Here is a 20,612-nt window from a genome sequence, read left to right on the forward strand (position 1 = left end):
TGGTCTTGGCTGGATGTTCTTGCTTATCTTCTTGGGGAGAGGACTGTTGCCCGTGATTCTCAAATGTCTTTGCCCACGGCAGAATTGCACCACCGTTGTGAGGGGCCAGGCTAAGTAATCTGCTCCGGTTCGCTCTCAGGAGCTTTTGTTTCCTGAACACTTTCCGTAGAGCTTTGGAGGACAGGAGTGAAAATGGCGGCTTCCCAATTTCCAGCCACAGAGGAGCCAAAAGCTCCAGCCCTGCTCCTCAGTGCGCCCTCAGGGAAAAGCTGTCAGTCCCTCCTGTCTCCCTGGTCTCTGGCCACACTCCATGCTCACCTGGCCTGTGACTGAGCATTTCTATCACAGGCGCACAGCCCTGTTTGGAGTCTCCAAACCCAGAAGATTCCTGCTACTTGCTCCTGTGCTCCTCCTGGAGAAGGAAGGAGGGCGTCTCTCTAGATCTGCCACTTGTGGGGTCCCTGTTTGAAGAGCAGTGGTCCAACTGTGCCTTGGATCCCAGCTTAAGGTAACCCTGAACTGAGAGCGCACTCCTCAGCTCTAGCTCCGTCTCTGTAGTCAGCTTCCCCGCTCTGATACTTGGCAGCTCTGCCACCCTCAGACACTCCTGGTCTTTCTGTGACCCCATGGGACCTGGGACCACACTGTCCCCATAAGGGCTCCAGCCCCCACTTAGCCTCTGGAGCAATGTCCCTCAGTGGAGCAGACTTCTAAAAGTTCCGATTTTGTGCTCCACTGCCTCGCTGCTTGCCAGGAGCCAGGCCCTCCCCCTGCATCTGTCTTCCGGATGCTTCAGATTCACTTTCTGGACGTCCTACCTTCCAGAAAGTGGTCAATTTTTTGTTCCTAGAATTGCTGCTCTTCTTCTCTTCCATCTCCTGTTGAGTTTGTAGGTGTTTGGGATGATTTGATAACTAGTTGAACTCCTAGGACCTAATGCTGTTTCAGTCTGCTACTCTTCTGCCATCTTGCTTCCTCCCTGGTCCCAATGATTTTACTGGTAAATTATTTCATTGGTTCAACAGCAAATTCTCACAACTTCCAGTCCCCAGTATCTCAGGTTGAATTCATATTTAAACACCTCATCCTACAGTCACACCTTTTCCCAGACCTGCTTGGCTTTCTGCTTCATCCATTGCCAAATTCTTTCTCCAGCCCTCCCACTTGTTCTCTGAGGCTATGCCATTGTTATTTGATTTCTCAATTAGATTGAGTCACTTCTTTAATACGTCCATATCTCCAGTGGCTTATCCTAGTTGGGGGCAATAGATTTCAATACAGGATTCTTAAATGAATGAAGAAATGAAAATATCAATTATTTGAGGGAGAAGGCTGATGATGGCAGGGAAATGGATACATGAAATTAAGGCATGGAGCCCTATTAGGAATGGAGCTTTCTGAACTGGTGACTTGCCTTAGGGCTTTCCAGTCCTAACAACCACACCCTAATATGATTTGCCTGCTGGAAAATGTTTCATGTGTGGTTGAATTCTTGGGGCCCTACTCACAATAACTACTATTTCTGTCTTAATTTATTTTGTTTCCTTCATGCTAATCACTAGAATATCATGTAAAGAAAGGTCATTTAATAAGTGATTATTGGTTCAGTGAATACTTATTGGTGGTTTTCTCCCTAATACTTAGCAAGTGCCTGGCACACAGTCAGTTTTCAGTAAACATTTATGGGGCAAATGAATAGAACAACTTGTTTAAAAATAGGGCCTAATTTATCACTAGGTGTGTCAACCATTTGTATAAAATGTAATAAGGGATCACCCACCCCCTCACTCAACTGGTTAAAATGTGCACAGAATGTTGGAGCAATGCCCGGTCACGGTGGTATGATGCGGTCCTCTCGTACTCCCTTGGCTTCTCCTCATTCTGATCCTAGGCTATTGTACCATTTCCAACTATAAATGACCTATAAAGACAAATACCGAACTATATAAATATCTATTGAATTACTCCATCCCAAGTAATGTTCCAGGGACATAAAAAGGAATAGGACACTGTCCCTGCCCTAGAGGAATTCACGGACACCTGTTGTAAATAAGTAAATAGAATGGAAAGCAGTACCAAAATCCAAGAAGAGCTAAGCACTTTTTTTTTTTTTTTTAATGCCCTGGAAAAACACTTGCTGGAGAAAAAGGTCACAACTATTGGCTATTAATGGAACTTAAAAGTTACACATTGATACCTTTCCCATCTAGCTGAGTGCAAAGAAACACAGGGGTATGGATGCATATCATGAAGGACTTCACAGTAACAGCTGGCAATTTTTCCATGTGTTATCTCATTTAATCCCCAAATTTCCAATAAGCTAGTTTCTATTATTATCCTTGTTTTACATAGGACAAATAGGCTTCCAGATCTTAAGCAATATCCTTGCCAAGGACCCCTTATTTTTTCCTCAGAGAAAAATTAGGTGTGGTGTGCTGCAGGGGACAAAAGACTAGAAAGCTCTGAGACATCTCTGAAGACGGCATAGGCCGAAGCCCAAGAACGCAGCCTTTAAGAGAGGCCTTCACGTTCCCAACAGTGAAACCCAAAGGCGGCAGACCAGGTAGTTCTGAGGTAGTTCTGAGGCTAGGGAAGGGGAGCACAACCTTGAGACCCTTGCTGCCCAGCCTTGGGGGAGAGCTGGCCTAGAGCAGGTGAAAGAGGCAGGAGGGGTAAAGAGAAGGAACCCGAAAGGGAGCTGAGGGGCAGGCAGCAAGGAGGCTGGAAGTGGGGGAGGGGAGGAGTGTGGTGGAGAGCAGTGAGGTTGGGGGTTAAGGGATGGGAAGGAGGAGAGGGTGGAATCAACCAGAGCACTGGGGAGAAGAACTGGGGGAGGGATCAGCTTGGGGGGAGGTAGGGGAGGGCAGCTGGTGGGTAGAAGGAAGAATCCCTGGGGAAGAAAGGGGCAGGGGAGCTGGCGCCCTCCCTGATGTCACCTTTCAAAGGCCCCTCCCACGCGAAGTGAGCCACAAAGCACGAAGAGGAAGGTGGGTGCGGAGGCGTGGCGCTCTGTGAGGTGGCCAAGTCCTCGAGGAAGGGGAGCCAGTGTTTAGCTAGGTGTCCAAGTGTTTGCTTAAGGGATTAGTCACCTGCTCCGCCAAGTCCGGGCACTGGCTGTTATCTTAAATGCCCTTTAAATGCTCCTCGGTGGTATTTATTATTTGAGGATGATTGAACAGTCCCATTTCGGTTCATAGTTGTCAGCTGTTTGGAGAAAACTTTGCGCCGGGAAGTCCACGAATGGAGGCAAATCCTTGTTTATTATTAAACCTCCCATCTTTTGAGAGGTCCTTTTCTGAGCCAGGTGACACTGAGGTTTGCGGTAATCTCGGGTTCCGCAATGGAGCGGGGATCCGGCTTAGATGGGTCACTCCCTCCTCAGGTGCAGACCGACAGGAGAAATCTTGATGATCTAGTTCCTCTCCTCTCTCCCCGCTTCTTTCTTGAGCCCTGTCTCCCAGCTCCTCTAACTGTAGTCCTGACTTCATTCATTCCTGACTGCTGTCATCCGTTTGACATTTCTCAAGTTTCACCCTTATTTGTTTATTTATTTGGGAAGAGGGAGTGTTTTTGAAGAACGTGACTTGAAAATATTTTCTGCTTTTAAAAACAGATTTTCTTCCTTATTCTGAGTTGAGTTTTCTTAAAGGGCACCTCACCTCCACTGGGAGGGGGGTGGGTGTGGCCGGGAGGGGGTGTCAGGGCAGGCCAGGCGGCTGGGAGACAATCCTGAGGCCTCAGGCTGCGTGCTCCGCGGATCTGGGGGCCCTGCCAACCGCGTTTAGCCCGACAGGGGCTCCCCCGTGTGGCTCCAGGGGCTAGCAACGTCTGTGACTTGAGTATATACCCCGTTCTCTTTTCAGGTTGAAGACGGGACTCTGGCCATCGTGAGCTGACCCAGGAGACGCTCTTGTTCTCTTTTTAACACGTTTTTGCCTCCTTAGGATTAGAAAAAGCTTCTAGCTTTTCTCAGGTTGACATGGACCCTGGCAGAGGAATTAGAGGCGTCCAATTTCGAGTAACCAGACGCCTGCCTGGGAAGGAATTAGGGGTAGAATGGGCTACTCTTGCAATGAAAATGGAGGAAAGGAAAGGTAGGTAAGACCCAGGCAAATTGAATACATTGGATGTCAGGCATTTCGCATGATTATTTAATCTTAGAATATCCCAGCTTGAGTAGGAATTGTTCCATATTAGGGAGAAGGATATCGAGGTTCTCAGAGGCCCAGGGTCTAAAAAGGATGTAGCCAGGGTTCAGACTGTAACCTGACTCCAGAACTTCGTGCTAGTGAGCACTCCTACAAGAGGGGAGCGTTTGCTACTTAATTCCTTCTCCCTCAAGATGTCACACTCCACGGAAGTGTCCTCCTGTTTGAAGCCCAGTAACCTCACATCTGTAGGACCCATCCAAGTTATGTGAGGATGTCACTTCTGATCTCTGCATTGGTCAAGGAGCCTGCATTTTCATATTTAATCTTGAGAACAGTTCTATGAGACTGTTTTCTTAATTTCAGCTTTATTGAGGTAGACTTGACAAAACTGCAAGATACTTAAAGTATACATTGTGATGATTTGAGATACTTTTACAACATGAAGAGATTCTTTTAAACGTTTAATACATTTATCATCATCATTATTTTTATTATTGATAGTACCTAAAATGAAGTGAAGCTGAGGGAGATGATGACAGCAAATGCATTTTTTTCCCCATCTAGTTCTGCGAAATCCATTTTCCAAAAGATTTTATTTTTAGGTAATCTGTACACCCCAGGCGGGGCTCAGACTCTCAACCCTAAAGATCAAGAGTCATCTGCTCTATCAACTGAGCCAGCCAGGCTCCCCAGTGTGAAATCCACTTGAAATCCACCCTCATATTGAGTTGCCATACATCTGCCTTTATAGAGTAGTTTTAAAAAATTTTTCAAATGAGGGTGTTAGGTGATACCTAAGTATATTAGGAGTTAGGGGCTTCAACATATGAATATGGGGGGAGACACAGACATACAGTCCATAACAATCACTTTAGAAAATTCAGGTAAAAACCACATTTGTCTCCCAAAAGTTTGAAGAATACTGTGGGTGGCTGGCTACTATTGGCCCATCTGGGACCATGAGCTTGTTTGTGTACCGGTCAGTTTGACCAGCCATGCTGGAGTCATGTGATCAACCCCAAAGTCAGGAATGGGTCAGCTCCATCAAAATGAGAGAGGAAGAGAAGGATATTCTGAGCTCTCATCAAGGAAAAGGGGCAGAGTGAGGGCAAGTGACAAGTAGCCCACAGTGCAAGGCCATAAGACACAGGCTTGGGTGGAGCAGAGGTTTCCTGTGTGACCAAGGACAAGTCAGCAAACTTCTCTGTGCCCCTGGCCTCATACACCCATAAGCCAGATCACTCGGAAGACAAGGGGAGACACAGATGTAAAGCCCTTAAGAATAAGTACTCACAGAACTGGGGGACTAGAAGCGACCCTTGGTATCAATGCTAACGGTGAAGCAACCACAAATTCTCTCTTTCTCTCTCTCTTTTTTTTTTTCAAGATTTTTTATTTATCTGAGACAGAGCAGGAGTGGGGGTGGTGGTAAGCAGAGGAAGAGGGAGAAGCAGAGCCCCTCTCTGAGCAGGGAGCCCAAATGGGGCTCGATCCCAGGACCCCAGGAACATGACCTGAGCCAAGCCTGATGCTTAACCTTCAGAGCCACCCAGGCGTCCCAATGCGTCCTCTTTTTATCTCTGTAGAATCGCCTCTTTTGGATTTTTTTTTAAAAGATTTTATTTATTTATTTGAGAGTGAGACAGTGAGAGAGAGCATGAGGGATGAGAAGGTCAGAGGGAGAAGCAGACTCCCCATGGAGCTGGGAGCCCGATGTGGGATTCGATCCCAGGACCCCGGGATCATGACCTGAGCCGAAGGCAGTCATCCAACCAACTGAGCCACCCAGGCGTCCCTGGATTTTTTTTTTTTTTTTAAGAAATCTTATAATATAGGTACTTTGTGTCTAAATTCTTTCCTTAGCATAATGTTTTCAAGGTTCATCTGTGTTGTATAGCATATGAGTACTTCATTCTTTTCTGTGGTCAAATAATATTCCATTGTACAGATGAACCACGTTTTGTTAACCCATTCATCAATTGATAGACCTTTGGGTTGTTCCTACTTTTTGTTTATTATCAGTAATGTTGCTGTAAACATTCATGTACAAGTTTTTGGGCAGACATATGTTTTCATTTCTCTTGTGTGTATATCTAGGAGTAGGACTGCTATGTTTAATTGTGGGACTGCCAGATTATTTTCCGAAGTGACTATACTGCCTTACGTTGCCACCAGCTGTGTATGAGGGTCTGATTTCTCCAACACCATTTGTTACTGTCTGATTTTTCATTCTAGCCCTCTTAGTGGGTATGGAGTACTAGCTCATTGTGGTTTTGCTCTTCCTTCCTCTGGGGAATAAGTTGTCATGCATCTTTTCATGAGCTTATTGGCCACTGTATATCTTTTTTAGAGAAACATTTCTTTAAAATTTTTGCTCAGTTTTTTAATTGGGGTATTTGTTTTTTTATTATTGAGTTGTAAGAGTGTTTATAAATGCTAGTTCCAAGTCCCTTATCAGATATATGATTTATAACTACTTCCCCCTGTTCTGTGAGATGTCTTTTCACATATTTGGTAGTGTCATTTAATGTAAAAAATTTTTAATTTTAATGAAACCCCAATTATCTTCTCTTTCCTTTTGTTGCTTGTGCCTTTTTTTTTTTTAAACATGATTTTATTTATTTACAGCTGCCTGGGTGGCTCAGTCAGTTAAGCACCTGCCTTTGTCTCAGGTCATGATCCCAGGGTCGTGGGTTCAAGCTCCACATTGGGCTCCTTGCTCCGTGGGGAGTCTGCTTCTCCCTCTACCTGTTGCTCCCCCTGCTTGTGCTCTCTCAGTCTCTCTCTCTGTCTGCGCTAGAGAGAGAAAGAACACATGTGCAGGGGGAGGGGCAAACAGAGAGATAGAACATCTCAAGTAGATTCTGTGCTGAGCATGAAGTCTACACAGGGAGCCCCAAACCAGGAGCCCCATGTGGGGAGCCCGATGCAGGGAGAATTCTCACCAGCCTGAGATCATGGCCTGAGATAAAATCAAGAATCAAACACTTAACCAACTAAGCCGCCCAGGTGTCCCATTTGTTGCTTGTGCTTGTCAAATTTAAGAATGTGACTCTTGATCTCAGGATCATGAGTTCAAGCCTCATGTTGGATATGGAACCTACTGGAAAAAAAAATCTATTGCCAAATCTGAGGCCATGAAGATTTACTGCTGTAATTTCTTCTAAGAGTTTATAGTTTCAGCTTTGATAGTTGGGTATTTGATCCATTTCGAGTTAATTTTGGTGTGTGGTATAAGCTAAGAGTTCAGTTTTATTTTTTTTGCATGTGACTATCCAGTTGTTCAGGTCCATTTGTTAAAAAGCCTATCCTTTCCCCATTGAATGGCCTTGACAGTCTTGTTGAAAGTCAGTTTACCACACTACACTAGGAAACAAACTGAGGGTGACAGAAAAGAGGGGGGTGGGAGATGAGGTAACTGGGTGATGGGTATTAAGGAGGGCATGTGTGGTGATAAGCATTGGGTGTTATATGCCACTAATGAATCATTGAACACTACATCAAAAACTAATGATGTACTATAGGCTAGCTAACAATATAATTTTTTTTAAAAAAAGGTCAGTTTACCGTAAACATGTATTTATTTGTGAACTCTCAGTTTTAATCCATTGATTTGTATGTCTTTGTTCCAGCACCATGCTGTCTTGATTGCTGTTGGTTTGTAGTAATTTTTGAAATTGGTAAGTATGAATCCTCCTACTTTGGAATTCTTTTTCAAGATTGCTTTTGTTTTTTTGCGGTCATTTGCAATTCCATGTAAATTTTGGAAACGGTGATCATTTTCCACGAAGACATCAGTTAGGATTCTAATAGAGATTGCACTGAATCTGTGGATCAGTATGGGTAGTATTGCTGTCCTTAAAATATTAAGTTTTCCAATGCACGGACACGGGATGTTTGTTCATTTGTTTGGATCCTTTTTAATTTGTTTTAAGAACATGTTGTAGTTTCTGGAGAATAAGTTTTGAACTTCTGTTAAATTTATTCCTAAGTATTTGGGCACGTAGGTGGCTCAGTTTGTTGAGTGTCAACTCTTGATTCTGTCTCAGGTCATGATCTCAGGGTCATGAGATCGAGCCCCGTGTCAGGCTCTGCACTCAGCAAGGAGTCTGCTTGAGATTCTCCCTCTGCCTCTCCCTCTGCCCTTCCCCCAACTCACATGCACACACACATACTCATTCTCTCTCTTTCTCTCTCTCTCAAATAAATAAATAAATAGATAGATAAATCTTTACCAAAAAAAAGTATTCCTATTTTATTCTTACTGATGCTATTGTGAATGGAATTATTTTCTTAATTTTATGTTCATCACAAATATATAGGAATATAATTCATTTTTTTAATATTGAGCCAGTGTATTTTTATTAATCTTAAAAGAGTTGGAGTTGTATTTTTGGTACTTGGAACTGAAAGAATGCTAACAAATCTTTCTCTCTACACTGTGCTGTAACTGGCTTCCCTGAAGCTTGGGATGTAAAAATATACTTAATGGTGTGTACAAACAGCTTTCACCTGATCTTATTCAATCCCCACTCATCTTGGGAGGTGTGCAAGGTCAGTATTTTTATCTACACTTGCAGGTGCGGGAAACTGAAGCTTCAGAGACTAAATGATTAACATGGGCCTCTGCTCAGTAAATTGCATATCTGGGACTAGGAACCTGGGTCTTCTGACCCCTAGCCCAAAGCCCTTGATGAAGTGTTGTCCTGAGAAGCTCACCAGGCTCAACAGATGTGCCCTGATGTGCCTGCTGGGAAGCGAGCACAGAACACAGAGACATTATCCCAAATACTGACATAGAAGTAGGGCCTCAGAGAATGGGTCCTGACTGAGTTGAAACTCAAGAGATGAAATTCTATTATCACCCTAAGTAAATGTGATTACTTATCAACTGCAGAGCCTTTTTTTTTTTTAATCTTAATTCTAAAATGTACGGAAAATGAAACTTTAACCCACCACCCCAAAATGTTTCAGAATATTTGTGGCAGATAATTTACATTATCTTAGGAATGCTACAAACTCTTAAATTGCAGGGCCAATAGCTAAGGAGGCCAATTTGGCATTGCGTTTTTGTAATAAACATAATTATAATGAAAGTTGAAGTAAAGGAAATTCAGAAGAGTTTGTGCTGTACTTGGCATCTATCTAAACATCAGAGTTAAGCCAGGGATGGAGGAGGTCCATTACTTGGCTTGAATGTTGAAAAATTTCTTTGTAATTGCTCTCTGCTGTAGGTCATCATTTTTTTTACTTAAAAACTGTTTCAGCCATGCATTCAGACTTCAGTAGGGCTATGACAAATATAATTGCATGCATTAGCAGTGTTTGTTAACTTAAAGGAAAGAATGGCTACAAAATTCTCCATCTTACTCTTGAGTCATATTCAAATAGTGAGTTCTGCTTAAATGATAAGGGTATTTTATTTTAATTCTTATTTATATGTACAAGGCATATAGAGATGGAGAGTGAGTAAGCAGAGCTTACTGTTTTGGTTGTCACATCTCCTGTTAAAGGCTTACGTGGTTCACAACTGGAATACAAGTCTCCCTGTGCCTTGCCTAAAGGAGATGGAGGGCTGTAGGCTGTTTCATAATACTCTGTAATAGGGAGAGGTTAGGGAATTCCTCATTCCTTAGAGTCCTCCTCTATTACATCCAGCATTTTCTACTGACTCCATGTGTATTTGAGAACTAGAAATCCGGTATATGACTATACATTGTTGTACATGAAGATTATAAGGAAGGAATCTTCTTGCATTATTTAGACTATGAACACATATCTATTCATCTCTATAAACCATCTATGATGGTGGCAGAGAAGGCATAGATAAAACATGAAACCAAATTGAAGGCCAAGCTGGCACCGAGAGGGGCCATCCACTTAGCAAGAAAGTCCAGAGTCCAGGGCAGAAGCCTGGGGTAGAAGAGATAAACCAGGCTCAATCCAGGAGCTGGCGGATAGCGTGCTTAGGCCTCCTCAACCCCATGTCAGGTCACAGTGACAGCCTACCGAATGGGTCAAAAGCTTCCAGAAAGGCCCCCAAACTGGAGTTCTGTGGGGGGACAGCCCTGGTACTGAGCATGGGTACAGAGGTCGGGAAAACCTTGGACCCCCATTGCCACCAGTTAGGAGTTCCCTCCTTCCCCAGTGTTGGGGAGGCAACCAGCCTCCTGAGGGCAGAGGTAACCTTCTCTTTTACTTTTTCCATCTTCTTTCTGTCCTAGGGGGCTGGGAAGAGAACCAGAGAGAAAGAAACCTCTTTTCCTTAGGTAATCGTCTTCTTTCTCCTACACACACCAGACAGTTCAAGCTTCTTGTTTACCCACTGCCTTAGGACAGTTCCTTGGACAAAACTGATTCTCTATGGATTTTGTTAAAATGAATGAAATCTACAATCAGTCTTACTCATTGTGCTTCTGTTGACTTTAGGTCAACAACAGTGACCATTTAGGGTAGTTATGAGGTGCCTTTCCACATAAAGCATCCACATCTCTGTTTTTGATCAGGAAGAAGTTGTTTCTTGCCCCAACACCCTGAGTAATTGATTAAAAGTGCATTTGGCATTGAAAGATATTCACTCCAGGGGTACCTGGGCAGCTCAGTGGGTTAAGCCTCTGCCTTTGGCTCAGGTCATGGTCTCAGGGTCCTGGGATCAAGTCCCACAATGGGCTCTCTGCTCAGCAGGGACCCTGCTTCCCCCACTCTCTCTATCTACCTCTCTGCCTACTGGTGATCTCTCTCTCAGATAAATAAATAATATCTTAAAAAAAATTAAAAAAAAAAGATATTCAGCCCAAACTGGAGTGGCCATTTCCTTGCGAGATCACAAAGGCTGAGCCAATAGAAAGATTCCCCACAATTTTTTAAGTTTATAAGAAAGCCAATGCAAATAATGACCCTGGGGGGAAACATTTTCCCCATTGCAAACTCGGAGAAGTATAAATTAAAGCAAATTTGAAGTGCCATTTACATCTACTAAATTAGGAAACATCTTCAAATGATAATCAAATATGCTAATGTGTTCATAGGGAATCTAATTTATTTTTACAGCTGTCTGGGGAAGCAATCTGACAATGTTAGTATCTACCAGTAGGATCTTGGGGAGCACACCACCACGATGGAAATAGGGGCTCTGCACCTAGAAGTGTTTATCACATCATCTCTGCTCAGGGAGTTTTGTTTTGTTTTTTGTTGTTGTTGTTTTTTGTTTTTTTCTTCCTGAAGGACATAATGCAAAGGAAGTTAAAAATTATAAGTGACAATGTTGAGGACTTCTAGTGCTGGTAATATTATAGACCTGGTTCCCTGAGAACCTTCCCACTACACACACTTTGAAATGATAGGTGAAATGTAATAAAGTACAATAAAGTAATTAAAATAAGTGAATTACAGTTACATGTATCAGACTGACTAAATTTCAAAAATATGATTTAAATTTAAAAATTTGATGTAAGCACACACACAAAATTGTATACATAGTATGATGACATTTAGGAAAAGTTTTAAATGCTAAAGAATATTACATACTGCTTTTTGATACATACATCTATAGAAGAAGTACAAAGTCACCCCAGGAAGAATACCAAATTCATACTACTAGTTACATCTTGGAGGGGGCTGGCAACATTTTATAAAGAATGGGCTTTCTACCATATCTTTAAATTTTCTTTTTATTTTCCTAAAAACAAAAGATCTGAAGCAATATGGCAAGAAAAAATGTTAAGATATGACAAAAGAAGGTATATGCTAGAAATATTTTACAGTAAAAAGATTTTCATTCTAGCGACTTAACAATTAGAAACATCCTAAATGTTCAATAAATTTGGGGATGATTAGATAAATCATGCATTTAAATTTTAAACAGCAAGTATTTATTGATTAAAAATGAGCATATGAGGTGTATTTATCAAAATAAAGTGAGGCAGTTTTTAAACATAGTCTCCATAGAGAGACTAATTCAAAGAAGTGTCTCTCTGAAATCCAGTAAATTACTGGAAAACCAACCTCTATCTGTTCAGATAACTCTCAAACCTTCATGCAGAGTTCCTCCATTCTTAAGCACAGTAAAACCTCTTAAGACTCTTTCTGTTATCTCTTATTCTTACTGCTTCACAAACAGGTTAGCTCCCCGGGAAGCCACTAGCCATCCTTCCTCCACATTTTAAACATGACTCCAAGACCATCTTTTCATTCGTTCTTCCTTTGGTTCTGGATTTGTTTTCTGTTGCCAGTCACTCTGCGCTCTTTATAGTATCAACCACTCAAGCATGTTCCAAAGCCTTCCAGTCTTCCTCCTCACCGCCCATTGTTTCCCTTCTGCGAATTGCAAGCCCTGGAACTGAACAGTGGCTAAGAGGGAATTTTGACCAGTGGGAGGAAAGGGAGGGCAGTGGCTATAACACAGTGAATTCACAGGGTACAACTCTGCAAAACTAGGCTAGTAAAGACAGGTGAGGGATTTAGGATATACTGTTGGGCAGAGCAAGTTCTACTATAAAACTCAAGTATACTATGGAGGCACCTGGGTGGCTCAGTCACTTAAGTGTCTGACTCTTGATTTTGGCTCAGGTCATGATCTCTGGGTCATGAGATCAAGCCCCATGTCAAGATCTGGAGCTCAGCATGGAGTCTGCTTGAGATTGTCTCCCTCTCCATCTCCCCCAACTTATGTACTCTCTTTCTCAAATAAATAAGTACATAAAATCTTTAAAAAAGGAATTCTAGGTTAGTACTTATTTTTTTCTCAACACATTACATATATCATTCCCTTATTTTCTGACTTTATTGCTGCTGTTCAGAAGCTGGCTGTCGAGCTGTCATTCCTTTCAAGATGATCAGTATTTCTTGCTGCTTTTTATTTTTTAAGAAGATTTTATTTATTTTATTTATTGCTTAATTTATTGAGTAAAGGATCATCTAGAAAATTTTTGCAGGGAACAGGAATTAGTCTGGGAATCTAATGTACAGCAGAGTGACTGCACTTAACAATACTGTGTTACATACTTGAAAGGTGCTAAGAGAGTACATCTTAAATGTTTTTACCTCAATAACAACAAAATCATAATTACATGAAATGATACCTAACCTTATCACAGCAATCATTTCACAGTATATACATGGATTAAATTATCACATTGCACACCTCAAATTTACCTAAGGTGGTATGTTACTTATATCTCAAGGGAGGTGGGAAAAAGTTAAAAAAAATTTAAAAAGTTACAAAAAGGGGCACATGGGTGGCTCAGTAGGTTAAGCGTCTACCTTCAGCTCAGATCATGATCTCAGGGTCCTGGGATCAAGCCCCACTGAGTGGGGAGCCTGCTTCTCCTTCTCTCTCTCCCTCTGCCCTTCCCCCACCCATGCCTGCTTGTGCTCACTCTCTCTAGGGCTGTCTCTCTCAAATAGTTAATTAAATAAATTAAAATTAAAATTAAAACAAAATGATGGAGCCACCCAGGTGCCCCAATCTAGAATTCCATATATAGTAAAATATATATATACATATATCTTTTTATAGTAAAATATACATATGTGTATATATATATATATTTTACAGTAAAATATATTTTAAAGATGGGATAAAATAAATACATTTACAGACAACAAAAATTGAGTTCTCCACCACCAATTCTCATAAGAGCAAACTCCAAAAAGTTGTTACTTTGGGTGGGAATAAAGTGAATCCAGAAAGAACACTTAGGTATAAGAATAAATGGAGAGAGAAGAAAATGGTTAACATATGGGTAGATCTTGAAGCAATGACCAGAAAAGTAGTAATATCTTGTGTAGGTTTTTTTTTTTAAAGCAAAACAGAGTTTAAATAAATAATTGAAATAAAAATTTGGATAGCTTCCAAACTGGAAGAGTGAAAAACAATATGACAGATACTTAAGGTATCCCAACAGACAAGGATAGAAAAACTCTCCTAGAATAGCAGGAACAATGGAAAACCCAAAGATGTAATTACACTAAACTAAATGAATTGCCTCCTCCAGTTAAGAGGGGAAAAAGGGGGTGCCTGGTGGCTCAGGGGTTGGGCCTCTGGCCTTCAGCTCAGGTCATGATCTCAGGGTCCTGGGATTAAGCACCCCCCCCCCCCCCCCCCCCCCCCCCCCCGCATTGGGCTCTCTGCGGGAGCCTGCTTCCCCCTCTCTCTGCCTGCTGCTCTGCCTGCTTGTGGTCTGTCTCCATGTCAAATAAATAAATAAAATCTTTAAAAAAAAAAAGAGGAAAAAAACAATGCCTGTTGGATACACCATAACATAACCATATGTTGTTTAAATACAAGAGACCGCATCTAAATCATAAGGATAATAGTAGCTGAAGGGAAAAGGACAGAAGTATATGTATATGGTAAAGTCTAAAGAAAAGAAGACTAGTGCGGCTATGTCAATATCACACAAAAGGAAGTTGCAGGCAGAAAGTATTACTAAAAATAAAGTTGGTTCCTCTTAAAAGATAAAAATGTTCAACTTACAAGGGAGGGATACATTTAAATTTTACAAGTATTTAATAACATATTCTCATAATACTAAATAAAAACTGGCAACGTCCACGGAGAAACAGGAAAATTCATAATCACCGTAGCAAATTTAATGCACCTCTCTAAGTGGTAGGAAGAGCAGAAAACAGCAAAGGAAATACGCAAAAAGAGAATACTGATGGGGGTGCGCTTGATCTTTTCTTTAAAACATTTTCCCTCAACAACACCTGTTAGCCTGGTTGTTTATCAACCAAACAAGAAATAACAGGTGTTGGCAAGGACAGAGAGAAAGGGAGCCCTTGTGCACTGTTGGTGGGAATGTTAACTGGTGCAGCCACCATGGAAAACCCTATGGAGGTTCCTCAAAAAGTTAAAAATGAAAACACCACATGCTCCAGCAATTCCACTTCTGGGGATTTACCTGAAGAAAAGAAAAACACTAAATTGACAAGATAGATGCATTTCTATGTTCACTGCAGTATTATGTATAATAGCCAAGATATGGAAGCAACTGAAGTGTCCATAGATGAATTAATAAAGATGTTTATAGTCTTATATATACACATATATATGCATACACACACACCATTACAATGGAATACTATTCGTCCATAAAAAACAGCATTTGCAACATGGATGGACTTTGAGGGTATTACACCAAGTGAAATAAGTCAGACAAAGACCAGTACCCTAGGATCTCTCTTGTGTGTGGAATCTAAAGACAACAAACAAACAAAAATACTCAAGCTCACAGATACAGAGAACAGATTGATTTTTACCAGAGGCAGGAGGGTGGGGGGCATAGGAGAAATAGGAGAAGGGGGTCAAAAGGTAAAAGCGAGAAGGAAAACTTTCTCCGAATTTGATTTTACAGTTATAGTCAAACGAGAAACAGAACAGCTGAGCTGAAGGTTCCACAGCTTCGTGTCTTAGGGGACTCTAGAAGTTGAGGTTGCCTGTTGCTTTACATCTCAGCATCTGTGAGTGATTATGAGCTGCAGGGGGGTGGGGGGAGGAAAGAACGTGTGGATCAGGTGTTAGCATTCTTTCCAAACGTGATCCTTCCTGCTTTCCCCTAAATCTATGGTTTTGCGAAGTCCCTTGTGTGGCTCTCCAGTAAACCAGACTGCCTCCCCTGAGACTGTGCCGTGGCTCGCCGTGGGTTGTGTCCGCATCCTGATTCCAAAAGGGGAATGGCCCTGGAAAGGAGCTGGAATCTCACGGCTGGCATCCCCTCCTGTGGTGGAGACAAACACACTTCCAAAGATGTGAAAAATCCCACTTGTTCTAAGTCATTTTGCTTGCTGCCTAGGCTGAGAAAAGTGGTCCTTGTTTTCTGTGAGGTGGTATGCAGTTTATCGTGGTATGAGGTAAAGACGGTTTATATAATTTATATAATTTTATTGTCTGTGCAACACCTCTCAAACTATTCCACAGGAGTCTTACAATCTTACTTAGTATCTGAGGAACACAGCCAGGGGCCAGAGACTGAAGTAACTCTTAAGTGTGGAAGAGAGCCATTCCAAGATGAAAGATGTTTCCCAGTGCCGGGTGAGGTGATGGAAAAATAAAAAGTCAGACAAGTATGTACACAAATGTAGAAAGGGCACCTCTTCTCCAACTTCACGCAGTACTTAGGGCTTGCTTTTGCAAAACGTTTTTCATACACACTGTTTCCAAGACCACTTTACAGTTAATGAAAAGCTCCGTATTAGTCATTTGTCGGTATGCAGTAATAAATCATGGCAGAAGCAGAGGAAAAAATTACATTCAGGAGATGACACTGCTGTCAACTGTGTGGTGGGGACACGTGGATGACCCAGGGCTGGGGGCAGGGCTGACCAGCTGGTGCTGATCTAGACCACCGACTGCCCTCCTGCGGGGTCTTACGTGGCTGTCAAGCAAAGAGAGCCACTTTTTTCGGAGTAACCACAAACACCGACTTCTCACCGTTTCTCAGGCATCCCCCACCTCCCTGTGCCTGTTTGATTCGGAAGGAAGAGATACCAAACCACACACAAACGGCCACTCACTAGATCAGTTTAGACTGTGGGGATCCTTCCTAATTGGCAGATTTGCTTTGGGTGGTTTTAATTATCGCGATCCGGAAACAGATGATCCTCTTTATGACCTGTGACCGGAAGGTCAGTAGTAGGTGAACACTATATCACAGCGGCTGTGCCGTTCCCCTCCTCTCCTCCCGCCTAGATGTGTTATCATCTCACGCCACCACAAGAAGCGTGAGTGCAGTGTAATAAGCTATTTTGAGAGAGCGACCACATTCACATAACTTCTATTCAAATCCTGTTGACCCTGGAAGAACGTGGGGGTTAGGAGCCCCGGTCCCCTGCATAGTGGAAAAATTCTTGTGTAACTTCCGTGTCGCCCAAAACTTAACGACTAATAGTCTACCGTTGACTGGAAGCCTGACCACTAACTTCCACGAGCAGCACGTATTTGCATATTCTGTGGATTCTATACTGTGTACTTCCAAGAAAGAAAGCTAGAGAAAAGAAAATACTAAGTCATAAGGAAGAGAAAATACATTTGCTGTATTGTACTGTAGTTATGTATGAAAAAAAATCCATGTACAAGTGGAACTTGGTAGTTAAAACCCATGTTGTTCAAGGGTCAACTATATTAATGCGATTGTTGTTTTATGAGTATTTATTGTTTCGTCTCTTCCTCTGCCTAATTTATAAATTAAACTTTATCATAGGTGTGTATGTATAGAAAAAACGAGCATATATATGGGTTGGGTAAGGTCTGTGGGGGGCCTTGAAACTTCCCTTGGGGATGAGGGGGAACATTGTGTAACAAAATTGAGAGTGAAAGCTTGAGGACAGATACACATGGTACAAATTTGGGAAAAGAAGAAATTTGACTAATTTTAGCCAAGACTAGTCCTCCATCGAGCCACCTCAGCCTGCAACAAGTGATTGTCAAGCAGTGAGCCTATGTAAAATAGAGTTTATTCTGGAAGCTGAAATCGCAACTAAATTACTAGTGTTCTAAACTAGAAAAGTTTTCACAGCTTTACCAGCAGTTTCTCTTTGGTGATTGTGCTATAGAAACAGTAGATGGCGATGTTGCTCTTATTTTAGAGGGGGAGGGGACCGTGGAAGCTGGTGAACTGAAAGCAAGCCCTTTAAAAGCTGAAGTTAAAATGTTTCATTTGTGTTAGGAATGTACATATTGTATCCCACTGGAGGCTAAAAGCTTTCCCTCAACTTTTTATCAGCTTTACGTACCTTTCTGTGGTGTTGAGGTTGTGTTTTTATGCTGCAAGCTGTGACCAAAGAAGTTCGTGTGGGAAGGAATTCAGACAGTCCCAGGCCACTAGCTCTGACCTTCTATAATCAGCAAAGGGGACGGTCAGATTTCTGAGAAAAATCTATCCAGCTACCAGTTTTGAGAAAGGACCAGTTGGGAGGAAAATGGTAGACAAATTCAGAGTTGTGGAAGATACACTTCCACAATAGCAAATTTCAGGAATTAATAACAAGCAATGGCCATAATGATGTTACAAATATGTCCACCGTTTACTGAGTGTTTGCTGTGAGCTAGGCACTGTGCCAAGGATTGTACCTGTCTCCTATTACATAATTCTTAGAAAATCTGCTAAGGTTGGTATTATTACTCCCATTTTACAGATGAGGTCACTGACTTTCAGAAAGTTTAAGGATTTTTCCTGAGGTTTAACAGTTAGTCACTGGATTGGCCAGAATTCAGTTTTAAGCCTAACTTTTCACTGGCTTCCCTGAATTTCTTTCTCTTTTTAAAAGCTAGTCAAGATAAAGGCAAGTTTATGGCTTTCAGAGTGAACCTTCAAAATATAGATATATAAATTTCAGGAATGGGGAATAAAGAATCCTGTAGAGTCAGATGAAATATGTTTGTTTAAATTTTTAGAACCTGCTATATATCCTACCAAAATAAAGGTTGTGTGTGTGTGTGTGTGTGAATGCATATCAATATATAAATGTATAATGTGTCATATAGAAACGTGTGTGTGTGTGTGTGTGTGTGTGTGTGTGTGTTCAGATCCACCTTGGCCAGGCTGACTGGCTTTTTTTTTTTTTTTTTTTAATTTCAGTGTAACAGTATTCATTGTTTTTGCACCACACCCAGTGCTCCATGCAATACGTGCCCTCCCTATACCCACCACCTGGTTCCCCCAGCCTCCCACCCCCCACCCCTTCAAGACCCTCAGGTTGTTCTTCAGAGTCCATAGTCTCTCAAGGTTCATCTCCCCTTCTAATTTCCCTCAACTCCCTTCTCCTCTCCATCTCCCCATGTCCTCCATGTTATTTGTTATGCTCCACAAATAAGTGAAACCATATGATACTTGACTCTCTCTGCTTGACTTATTTCACTCAGCATAATCTCTTTCCAGTCCCATCCATGTTGCTACAAAAGTTGGGTATTCATCCTTCTCATGAGGCATAATACTCCATAGTGTATATGGACCACATCTTCCTTATCCATTCGTCCGTTGAAGGGCATCTTGGTTCTTTCCACAGTTTGGCGACCGTGGCCATTGCTGCTATAAACATTGGGGTACAGATGGCCCTTCTTTTCACTACATCTGTATGTTTGGGGTAAATCCCCAGTAGTGCAATTGCAGGGTCACAGGGAAGCTCTATTTTTAACTTCTTGAGGAATCTCCACACTGTTCTCCAAAGTGGCTGCACCAACCTGCATTCCCACCAACAGTGCAAGAGGGTCCCCTTTCTCCACATCCTCTCCAACACATGTTGTTTCCTGTCTTGCTAATTTTGGCCATTCTAACTGGTGTAAGGTGGTATTTCAATGTGTTTTTAATTTGAATCTCCCTGATGGCTAGTGATGATGAACATTTTTTCATGTGTCTGATTAGGCTGACTGGCTTCTTGACATGTGTTTGAGGTAGATCTCAGACTCCCACCTGACCTAATTCGTGGGCTGAGTCCCCTTCCCAAGTCTGGCGATAAGTGACAATCTAGGTGAATCAGATCTGAAGCCAGTAAGCTGTGAAGGTCAGTGGTGCATGGATTTTCTAAAGTAAGGCAACTCTTGCCCTTCATGTCTTTTAAAACTCAGCAAAAGGCAAAACACACAAAGGAAATGGTGGAACAGAAGGGGAGGCTTCCCAGTGGCTGAACACTGACCAGTGTTTTGCTTTGCCTTCCTGCTCTCTGAAATGAGAGGTCTGGACTCCACGGTCTCCAGGGCCTTCTGGGGCTTGCATTTCTGTGATTCGATGTCCTCTCTTGGGCAGCAGCATGGTCCATGAGGAAACCCGGAGTGTTGGTAGCTGCTGATGTAGCTCCGTTCCGAGGCAGCACCAGCCCGGTGTCCGCGGCCTCCTCAGAGAGTGGCGTCACTCCCTGTCCTCTTTCCTCTAAGAAATCAGTTGTGAGCCAAACCTCAGGAGGTTGCTTTCACAATCCACGTCTCAAAAAAAAAACACAGGCCGTTGGTGACCACAATGTTGAGGGAGCCTGGCAGAAGGCACTCTGTTGATCCTGGCAGGGTTTCTGCCCTGAAGTGGAGAGGACACTAGCCTCCCAAATCCTGTGCCTGCCCCTCTGCTGTGCGGTCAGGCCTGGGTGTTTGAGACTCCCCGGGGACCCCAGGCAGCTTGCTTCAGGCCTGAGGTTTGTGGCTTGTGCCATGGGCTCCTGAGTCTTGAGGTGCGCTCATGAGCTGGGAGCACATATTAATATCCCCAATGGGTTTGGTGGTTCCAGAACAAAGTGACCCTGTGACTCAACCACCTCAGCTCAGCACTGGGAAGCAGTTCCCTGTCTACTGTGTGCTCTGTGAGGCCCTTGGTCTTGGGGGAAGTTCATGGAATCGCCAGCAAACCCAGCCTCATCTTTCTAAGTGTTGTGAGAGAGCACCCAGAAGTTTTGGGGTCCCCTCTGGTGAGGGCATAGTAGAGAGCAGGAGGAGAGAGCCTTCAACTCTTGGGGGGACATAGCTGTGAGGTAGGG

The 20,612-nt window shown here is 42.6% G+C and overlaps 1 long non-coding RNA gene across 1 annotated transcript in view; it reads left to right on the forward strand.

The window, feature by feature from the left end:
- Positions 1-16,784: 16,784 nt before the first annotated feature.
- Positions 16,785-20,612, forward strand: part of LOC125100471 (uncharacterized) — a 72,068-nt gene continuing 68,240 nt past the window's right edge. Inside the window, exon 1 of the long non-coding RNA XR_007127561.1 lies at positions 16,785-16,874. This is a non-coding gene — a long non-coding RNA (uncharacterized LOC125100471). The remainder of the gene's footprint in view (positions 16,875-20,612) is intronic.

This window comes from Lutra lutra, chromosome 5 (assembly GCF_902655055.1).
Source record: "Lutra lutra chromosome 5, mLutLut1.2, whole genome shotgun sequence".
Taxonomy (NCBI): domain Eukaryota; kingdom Metazoa; phylum Chordata; class Mammalia; order Carnivora; family Mustelidae; genus Lutra; species Lutra lutra.